At 45.0% G+C, this 11,188-nt stretch overlaps 1 protein-coding gene across 2 annotated transcripts in view; it reads right to left on the reverse strand.

Moving 5' to 3' along the window:
- Positions 1-11,188, reverse strand: part of BUD13 (BUD13 homolog) — a 306,228-nt gene that overhangs the window by 84,997 nt on the left and 210,043 nt on the right. The window lies entirely within an intron of this gene.

Below are 11,188 nucleotides of genomic sequence, written 5' to 3' on the forward strand. Positions count from 1 at the left end.
ACCCCCGACTCATGCTCTGTCTAAACATTAAAAAAAACAACAACATGCGATTATGCGATTGCCTAGAGAGGTTGAAAACAAAGGGGTGAATATAGAACACGCAAGCACAAACTAAAAAAAGAAAGGAGCACAATTTTAGGGGCTGATTAGATTGAAGTTGGGGACATGGAGTAAGACACAGAGGGACATTAAACTAAAAAGACAGAAACGTTCTAACAATAAAGACCACCATCCCCAGTGATGACTGAACAGTTATGAATACTTATATTTCAAACATCACCACGTCATCCTTCTTTAAGTAAAACTACGCGATACACAAGAAGAACAAAGAGCATTTTAGTAGTCAGAGATGACACTTGGCCACCCAGCCCATGCCAGAGGAAGTAAACAAAAACTAACAGGATACAGGGGAGAAAATAATCAAAGTACTAAAGTTATCCTGATACCCTGAACATAATACCTTCCATACCCTGAAAACAGAAAATTTAAAAACTGAAAACCTTAGGCTTCAAAGACCACCTCAATATACTCGCCAAAATAGAAACCATTCATACCATATGCCGGGATTATAATGAAATAAAATTAGAAGTTTTTAAATAAAATTCTTACCACTCTGAAATTTTTATTCTTTCTCTTAAAGAGCACTTGGGACAAAGAGGAAGTCAAAGCTGAAATTGGAAAATACCTTTAAATGATCCTAATGAATATGTTATGTCAGAACTGTGCTAAAAGCATGTTCATAGGTAAAAATGAAAATAAATTAATTAGGCATGCAACTCAAGAAGTTAAAACACAGACAACAAATTCAACCTAAGGAAAGCAGAAAGAAGACATTAGTTATGAAAAAGCAGAATACAATGCATGAAATTAAAGAACTGTAGAATTAATATATATATCTCCAAGAGGAAATTTTTATTAAAAAAAAAAAGCTCATAAAAGAGATAAGCCATTAGCTAACATTATCAAGCCAAAGGGAGAAAACAGAAATACCCAAAATAAATAATTATAATGGGAAAATAACCATAGAAACTGATAAAATTTAAAACATAATGACACTATTTTGCTCATTGTTATGCAAAATAATTTGAGAATACGGAGAAAAGGATAAGTTTATAGGAAAATGTAAATTGTTAAAATTAACTGTAGTCAAGTGACATAATCTAAGGGATCAATTGTTACAGAAAACCAGAGACAAATGTCAAAGCTGTCCCTCCTCCCCCCGCCGCCAAAAGAGCACCAAGCCCGGGGACTGTCACTGAAGAATTCTAACCAACCTCCAAGAAATGGATCATTCTGATGCTCTGTAAATTCCTTCCCCACATACAAGTGCATACAATTTTTTTTGGAAATGGTATAACACTGACATCAAAATCTGACAAAAAACACAAAAAGAAACTATAGCCCACTGTCACTTATGAATATCATAACAAAATAAGTTATATAAAACATTAGACAACAGAAAATATATATACGTGAAAGCACCAGTTAGACAATATAGAAGAAAAAAAAAAAAAACATCTAGAAGAGACAGGAGAAAATCAGATACACAAAACAAAACCAGGACATATGGAAGATCAAGAAGGAAAACAAACCTGGAAAACACGTATGACTTGCAGGTGAAGACTTAACATCAAAAATATGAAACCTCCCTTTATGTTAAGATACAGATTCAATATGATCCTGCTCCCCCAAATATCAACAGAGTTGGGATTCATTTTTTAAATTTTGTTTCTTTGTTTTTGTTTGCTTGGGCTTTGGGGGGCAGAACTCAAAAGATGATTCTGAAATAAATAATGACTTCCAGAAACAAGTAAGAGAGAATTGCTAGAAAAAATATTTTTTAAGGGGTAGTGGGTGGAAGAAGAGGACTAACTAGCCTTACCAGGTATTAAAACAAATTACAAAGCGACAAAGCTATAATAATTAAAACACCATAGAATGAACATGAACACATGGACAAATTAATGAACAGAAGAAGCCCAAAGACATCTTTTAAAAGGGAGGAAGATAGAGGTTTTTTTTTTTTTTTTTTTTTTTTAAATAAAAAGCATTTGGGGGCACCTGGGTGACTCAGTCAGTTAAGTGGCTGAGTCTTGATTTTGGCTCAGGTCATGATCTCATAGTCATGAGATGGAGCCCCGTGTTGGGCTCCAGGCTCAGTGTTCAGCCTGCTTAAGATCCTCTCTCTTTCTCTCTCTCTCTCTCTCCTTCTGCCCCTCTGTCCAGCTCTCTCTCTCTCTCAATCAATAATTAATTAATTAATTAATGGCATTTAGCCATTGGAGAGAAACATTAAAAAGTAAACTTGGGTTCCTTTTTTCTTTTCTTAAAATCTTTAAGTCATCTCTAAACCCAATGTGAGGCTCAGACTCACAACCCCAGAAGCAAGAGTTGTGTGTTCCACTGACTGAGCCAGCCAGATGCCCCTAAAGTTGGATTCCTATCTCACACCTCACACCAACATTAACTCAAGAAGAATCATATATTTACATTTTTACAAAATAAAACCAAAAAATTCTAGAAAAAAAAAAGGAACAATCTTACAAATATAATCTTAGATTAGGGTAGATCACTCTAAATATGACCCAAAACCCAGACCCCATTTCATAAAGTTGTTTCACTTGACCTTATAGAAATCAAATTCACCAAGTTTGGGGGCTGGTGAGGTGGGAAGCAGCAAAAACAAAGCCAGGAAACAAATGATAAAATGGAAAAAAAATTGTGAAAACCATATTACAGTTAATTTTCTGAAAAGAGAAGTAACATCTTATAAATCAATGCAAAACTGGGCAAATGATACAAACTAATGTTCATCTAAAAGGGGATGGCTCGGGGCACCTGGGTGGCTCAGTCGGTTGAACGTCTGACTTTGGCTCAGGTCATGATCTCACAGTTCATGGGTTCATGCCCTGCGTCAGACTCTGTGCTGACAGCTCAGAACCTGGAGTCTGCTTCGGATTCTGTGTCTCCCTCTCTGCCCCTCCTCCACTCATGCTCTGTCTCCCTCTCCCTCTCAAAAATAAATAGAATTTTTAATAAATAAACAAATAAAATAAAAGGGGATGGTCCCAAACACAAGAAAAGATGCTTGCCCTCACCTGTGATAGGAGAAATGTTAACACTGTGACATCTTTTTTTTTACCTACTAGATGGCCAAAGGTGAAAAAAATTTCAAAACCCCTTTGTAAGAAAGGGTGTAAAGACACAGTTGGCTTTTCGTGGCTTTGTTTTTTTGTTTTTTTGCTGGTAGAAGTGTAATTTGATATAGCCTAGATGAGGTTGTTCCTAGCCAGAGCTTTGACCCTAAGCAAGTTTCATACCTTGAGCCTCAATAGCACCACCTCTTAGGACTTTCAGGATGAGAAGGCACAGCATACGGATGCCAGCACAGCACTCCATAGAGATACTGGTACCTCACAGCTTGCTCAGGCTACACCCTCTGCCCCCGTTGACTCGAAGTGAATATTCTTTCCACAGCTTAGCTTGTTCAGGGGCTCCGCTCTTTGGGGGGGAAGGGGTCCTCCTCCCAGAGCTAGAGGAGGGAACTGGTATATCCCAGATGCCCAGCTGTGCCTGAGAAAGGGCAGAGGTCAAGCCCGCAATCCTGGGAGCCCCGCGTTTGCCTCCAGAGCAAGCCTCAGCCCAATCTGGCCAGCTGCTAGGGTAGAGAAGAACAGCTTAGAGACTTGGGCCTGAGAGCCACAGGCAATGGGCATGCATACAAAGCCTGGGGCAGCACAGCCCTCAGACTGTATTTTGAGGCTGCTGACGCCCTCTCAGTGAGCATCCCCAAATGCTCAGTTCTAGCCCCACCACCAGCCCCATATGCCAAGGGTTGACTGAACTCTCTGGCTTCCTCCCAAGCGAGGGAATGAAGGGAAGTGCAGTTGGATGCCATGGCAACCAGCTGCTGGAGGCCAGCCTCCCCACGGCCCTCCCAACCCTCCAGCACACACTCTGCTGGGGGTAGGAAAGCTGGCGTCTACTTGAATTAAGAGTCTGCTGGTACCAGAGAAAGGAGGCATGTACCTGGAATCTCTTCCAGCCTTGGCTGGAAACTCACAATATCTCTATGACCAGATTGCTTCCCTTCTCTGGGCTCAGCTTCCTCATTATAAAATGAAGGAGTAGGACCAGCAAGCCCTGCACCACCTTCCAGCTCTGTCATTGTGTGGCTCTGGGATCTCCCCAAGAGCCAGCCTGGAGACCAACAAGACTGCTCTTTCTGGTAAACTCTCCAGGGAAAGGGAAGGGCAGGAGGCCCTGCATTCTGACCTTGCAAGGCCTGGTTAGGGGGATGGACCTCTTCCTCTGCAAGCATCTCCATCTAGGAGGAGGCCTTCATCCATTCGTAACAGGGTATTACATGGAAATGCTTCCACTATGACACAACAAATGCCTGTCTAGTAGTAGAAATGGCAAAGTAGATGTTCAAGAACCAGTTGGAAGGCTCTGTGATCCACAGAGAGGGTGCAAAGGTTGGAGAAAGTAGGAATGAAGAGATGCGTCTGGAAAGTAGTTTTATCTCAGCACAGGGGAGAACTGTGCTAAGTGGTCCCGATTCTTCCCCAGGCAGGAGCAGTGAAGAGAGGCACCCAATCTGGGGGGCTTCCAAATATAACTCCAAGAGCTTGATAAAGGTCCCTTGCACCTTGAAGAGCCCCAGGGCCTGGTGTCTAGCTTTTGCCAGGATATCTAAAGAGCAAGAGAGCCAGGCCCAGGCTTAGCTTTCATGGCAGAGGAAGAACCGCTCCTGGGGTAGAAAGCCCTGCACCGCCAGGATCTGTCAGGGACACAAGATGCTCTGCATTTCCTTGAACCGTAAGTGGGAGGGAGGGAGCCATCAGGAAGCCATTTTGTATCCTCCACGAGAGGCGCGCCTGGTTGGGCTAAGGGACTCATGCAAAGAATAAACACCCACTGGATGCAAAGGGGAAGCTCTGGGGCGGGGGGAGGGTGTGCAGCTGGAGGGTGACCCATGGAAGGGAGCCGCAGTCAGAGAGGAGCCTTTGAGAAACGGCACAAGAGAATGAGTCGGCTTCAAACATCTGCTAGGTCCAGAGAGCACAGAGCCATTGCGTCTGTTGACGGCTTCATCAGGAAAGCGGAACGGCTACTGGCGACAAGAAACAGGGACTTAGTACAGCAATCAGACATTACACAGTTGTGTGAGCTGGTGCAGGGGTCCGCGAGGGCTGCCGCCTCTGTCTGACGGTGGGCCTGACGTCACGATAGATCAGGAAGCAGGGGAGATCCTGCCTCTACTGCCCCAACCTCAACGGGCTGCAGAAGGAGTAGGGGCCTCTGGCTGTAGAGCTGCACGCGCGCCTGGCCCAGGACTCAGAGCGGTGCCGGGGAAGATGCGGTGGGAGCTGTCTGTGGTGACCTCGCGGAGGTGAGCCTGGAGACCGTTGGTCACATGTAGGAACTACACTGGTACATGGGTCCCTGCACCAACCTTCAGAGCTGTGGGCTTTCCTCCCGCCTCTCTTGTGGTCAATCCTAATCCAGAATCATTCAGGGAAGGGGATGCTGGGACACTTCGTTCCAGTTGAGTTATGTCGCCTAGCACAAAACCACCACAACCACCCTCTGACAGCGTCATTCAGGTCAGAGCTTTCTCCCTTCCTCCGCCTCCGTCCCGGCCTCCCAATACCTGAGGGGGCAGGAATAGCAGCTGGCAACTGGGACAGAGCCAACTGAAAAGGAAAAGAAGCCCAACCCATCTTCTCCAGGACAGTCAGTTGGACCCGCTGCCTTCAATATTCAACTAGAAATCAGGAGCTGTTACAGCACCAACCAAAAATATAAAGTATTTGGAAATTAATCTACCTGAACATTCAAGGGGCTTTTACAAAGAAAAGTTGTAAAACTATTACAGGATGGGGCACTAGGGTGGCCCAGTCAGTTAAGAGTCCAACTCTTGACTTCAGCTCAGGTCATGATCTCAGTTGGTGAGCTCGAGCCCCGTGTCAGGCTTTGCAACGGCAGTACAGAGCCTGCTTGGGATTCCTTCTCTCCGTGTCTCTCACCCCTCTCTCTCAAAACAAATAAAATAAACGTTAAAAAAAACTTATTAAAGGGTAAAACAGAAAATTCTAAAAAGTAAGAGGAGAACATTATCCCCAAAGTAATTCATACACTCAATACAATTCTGAATAAAACTCTGGCAGGCTTACTAAATATTTGTTTTTAGTTCGTTATGAATGAATATGAGTATCTTTTCTGTATGTCAGTTCTTTGATATTTCATTTCCTCTTTAGGGAATTACCTGTTTCTATGATCACCTTCTTTCTTAAGGGTGTTACTTTACTGGGTTTTCTTGATTGAATGAACACTCTACTAAAATGACAAATATTTTCCTGTCATGTTTATAGAAAATGCCTCCAAGTATGTTGATTGCCCTTAAATTCTGCTTACCCTGTTTGGACATCAGCTGGTGTGTATATGATTTCTTCCATTAGTTTTAAGGTTAGACACAGAAATCAGATATTTATTCTAGGGGTTTTTTTTTTCCATTTAACTTTTATAGTTAACTTCTTTAAAAAAAAAGTAGAGATGGGGTGCCTGGGTGGCTCAGGTGGTTAAGTGTCTGACTCTTGATTTCAGCTCAAGTCATGATCTCATGATTCATGGGTTCGAGCCCCACATCAGGCTCTGCCCTGACAGTGTGGAACCTGCTTGGGATTCTCTCTCTCCCTCTCTCTCTCTCTGCCTCTCCCCTGCTCATGCTCGCTCTCTCTCTCTCTCTCAAAATAAATACAAAAACATTAAAAAATGACTTAAAAAATTGAGATATAATTGACATCTAGCGTTAGGTTAGTTTCAGGTGTACAACATAATGATTTCTTAAGTGTATATGTTGCAAAATGATCACCTGTTAACATCTGTCACCATACACAATTACAAAGTTTTTTCCTATGCTGAGAGCTTTTAAGATCTACTCTCCTAGCAACTTTCAAATATGCAATAGAGTAGTAGTAACTATACTTGCCCCCATCATACATTAAATCTCCATGACTTACTTATTTTACAACTGAAAGTTCGTACTTTTGGCACCTTTCACCCATTTGTCCCATGCCCCCCCCCCCCACTGTTAGCCTCTTTATCCATATGAAATATATCATCTGATGATATAAACTATGCATCTGAATGTCTGTCTGTCTTCCTCTCACCACCCCCACTGGCTGTATCATTTTTCCCAGCATCTTTTGTTTGTAACAAAGTGGATAATTTTGTGTTATCTTAACACCTGGCATCAGACTTCCTCTTCAGGGACAACACTCACTGTTTAGAAGGTTCTCTTGATAAATGTGGAATAAAAGGTGAGCCATTTCAAGGTCCAAGGGGACAGCGGCACCAAAACTTTGGATAAGGGAGAAAGCCACTCTGAATGAGATTCAGAAGGACTTCATGGTTATTCACATAAAAGAGAGATGAAAGGGAAGGAAAAACACACAGGGAAGGTGGTGAAAAACGTGCTGGAAGACAGGCAAGATGCAGTGAGCCAGGGTCAGTGAAGCATATTGAAGATGAGGCAGCCATATCTGCACTTTAGAAGCTGATGCTTGTTGGGGAAATGGAATCTCCTTGTATTTCAGCAGTACAAACCCTCCCTCTTACACACCCTCCGGCTCAAGACTCCTTGTGTGGGTGAATTTTTCCAGCTGGAATCCCCTAGTAGATTGACAAATTCTAAATGGAAGAACAAAGAGCTATGTAGTTTTCTAAAAGAACAAAGAGGAGGGACATGCTTTATCAGCCACTGGAAATAGTCCACCCATGGTAACTGTTTCAGTCAGGACGGGCAAGATTTTGCTGCAGAAACAAAAACCTCCTGGTGCAATCACTTAAAACAGCCAAGGTCTGTTCCTCACTTACGTTACATGTCCATCGAAGGTCATCTAGAGGATCTGCTCTGTCTCATCCAGGCTGACAGCGTCTACCTGACTGGAGCATTAGTTTGTCACGGCAGGGGGAAGGGAGCGTGAGGAATTACACACTGGCTCAAAAGCTTCCTTCCAGAAGTGACATGTGTCACTTCTGCTCATATTCCATTGTCCAAATCAAGTCACAGAGCCACAGCAAGCTCCAAGCTCCACCCTACCATTTTCCTGAAAGACAGGACAGCTACAATATTTGTGACTAGTGCTAATGACAATGACAATCATTATTTTAAAAAGAAAACTGGAGGGAATAATGCAAGGACTAACAAATAAATAAAACAGAAGAGAGAACACACCAAAAAAACGTGTGTGTGTGTGTGTGTGTGTGTGTCTATTAGATCGGGCATACGACACAGGTGAAATCATAAAGACTGGGGGAAAGGTGGCTTGTTTAGTGGGTTTGGCTCACCATACAGATGAAAACCGAGTTTAAACCTCTTCTACTGTATGAAAACTTGTACTCCAGGAAATTATGCCCCTAAATGTGACCTACAAAACTATAACACTAGCGGAGAGTAGATGAAAAGAATGTCTCTGTGACCTTGGCGAGGGAAGATTTCTTTAATAAGACCCCAAAAGGCTCAAACCATCAGGCAAAAAAGAAATGATGCATTTGACCAGAATAAAATTGAGGCTTTCTGTTCCCTGACAAAACCAAACATCACAGTTACCAGGCAGGTGGACGGCCAGGAGAAGACATTGCAACAACCAAAATGAAGAACATGCATATATCTAGCATATATCTAGCAAATATCCAGCAAATACCTAGCATATATCTAGCAAACATCATCTATTCGAACTCCGTCGAATCAAATCAACAAGAAAGAACAAAAAACAGACACAACCGAGAAGGGAAAAAACATGACCAGGCAATTCACGTATGGTGAAATCGGCAAAGTCCCTCACTGCCACAGGTACACTGGGAGGCATGCAAATGCATGGTCATCAGAGAAACTCACAAACCAGTGGAGCATCCCTGTAAAACCTGGGGACAATTAGAAAAGCAGATGACACTAAGTGTTGGAAAAGATGTGGGAAAACTGGGCACCAGTGGCACTGCCAGAGGTCTGCTGAGAGCGCTGATCGCCGGAGCCATCTGGCAGTTCTGGGTGGAAGCGACTGTGGCCAGCCAAGCCCTCTCCTGGGGGTGTGCTGCACAGAGACCCACAAACTCCCACAGAGACCCACAAGAGGACGTGCTTGACATTGTCTATCACGGCAAGGAACTGACGCAGCCTGGGTATCTGTCGCTAGGAAATCAAAGCAACTTTCTGTGGGTGCATAGGCGAAATACTACGCACCATCCAGAAGCAGTGAAACAGATGTATATACAGCAGCATGAACTAATGTGAAAAACAGACGCGAACAGAAAAAGTAAGGAACAGACTAAAATCTATCTGTGTATGAGACACGGCAGAGATAGGGAAGTAAGGATGGGGGTGAGATGCAAAGAAATAATGAAGCAAAACAAAATAGGGGCCTTTCACAGACGAATGACGATGGCTGCCATGTACTGCAGAATACAATGAACTCAGTCCCATGCGTCTCTGATCCGGTAAATGGAAGGAAGGAGAAAGCAGCCACTCGGAATTACCGCGCTGGCCGGCAGTGCTGCTTCCACTCCTACTCCCGTGGGTTGGAATGGCTTCTCATGCCTTCACCTGCAGATCCCTGGGCTTGGCTCCCAGGCCTGATGTGGGGCCTGAGGGTCTGTGTTCCCTGCCAGCTCCCGGGTGATACTGGTGCTGCTGTCCAAGGAACCATATGCTGACCAGCAAGGAGTCAGAAAACCATCCCTCCTGCCTGGGAGCCTGGGAAATGTAGTCTAACTCTGCCCCAGGAAGGACAGGAAAGTGGTCTAGTAAACAGATGGCCAGTGTCTCCCACACGGTCACACCCTCAGTTTCAGCCAGGCTTCTGGAGCACCTGCACGTCTCGCTCGCTGGCTCCTTCCACACAGGGGCTTCCCGGCTATACCATAAGCTCTGTGAGGGCAGCGGTCATGCCTGGCTGTGTCCCCTTCCCCCAACCCCTCACACCTAGCTCAATGCCTGGCACGTAGCAGAAACTCAATAAATGGCTGTTGATTCTACACTGGACATTTAAAATTTCTGAGCACAAAAATGGCCAGCAAGAGTCAGAATAGGGATCTCACCAGCAACTGGGGAAGAGTGGCTCAGAGTGGGAGTAAGGTAAGTGTCAGCAGACGCAAGTGTAGACTAGGGAGGCTGGAATGGAAAGGAAGTCTCCTGAGGGCCTCCACCTGCTGCCAACTGCCTGACCAACTAAGTTTCTTTCATCTGATCCTTCCCCCTGCCTCCCTCCTCCCTCCCCCCACACCCTCTCCTCGGGCTAAAGTCAGAGAGGACAGCAGGGGCAAGAGCAACTTGGACCCCAGGGACTATCCTGAAATGGCTGGGAGCTGGGAGAGGGGGCAGGAATCTAGTCCTGCAAGTCCAGAGTGGATTAATCAGGTACAGCTAGGGATGAACATCAGGTTGTCTGGATGCAAGGCCACCTGCCACCCCTCCCCCAAAGGGTCAGGGCAAGACGGGTATCTGGGGAGGAGGAGCTCGGTGGCTCTTTCTGCCCTCGTGCCCCCTTCTCTTCTTTCTGAGCCCTGCCCTCCGTGCTTCTGCTTGGAGAACGGCACTGAAGCGGAAGCCTGTTCTATGGCCAAGTCAACACATCGGCCTTGATCACAGTCCCCATACTGCAGTGAGAAGCGTGAACTCTCTAAGACACAATTAAATGCTGAGATTCTAGAACGTTATTGACACCTTCGTATGATTTGTTTTGTTCCCCTTCCCTAGTGTTTTTTTTTTCCCCTAAGGGGACTGGGGAAATAAGCGATTTTAATGGTGATATTTCACTCTGGCACAGCGCATGTGCAGGAAAGATTACAAGACACAGTCTTCCGATGTGACTTGGTGAGCTGGCCGTGGGAGGGCGGCTCTCCTGTCTGCCCAATTCGAAGTGACTTCCTTCCACCTGTATGAAGCCCAGACTCTCCCAGACCCTGGGAGCTGGGCACAGAGGAGATAGCACATTTAGAACATTGTTCAAATTTTCCAGTCATCACCTAGGATTCGGGCCATAGGGAAAAGACATCCTTTATCATGCCCGAGGCGCTGGGGAAGCAGGGTCTGGACCTGGGGTGGGAGTAGGTCTGTGGCCCATCAGCTAGCCCATCCCTGAGGCTGCTGGCTCCCAAAGCCCCCAGGCTGAGATTGCTTGAGCAC

The sequence above is a fragment of the Leopardus geoffroyi genome, chromosome D1 (assembly GCF_018350155.1).
Source record: "Leopardus geoffroyi isolate Oge1 chromosome D1, O.geoffroyi_Oge1_pat1.0, whole genome shotgun sequence".
NCBI classification, from domain to species: Eukaryota; Metazoa; Chordata; class Mammalia; order Carnivora; family Felidae; genus Leopardus; species Leopardus geoffroyi.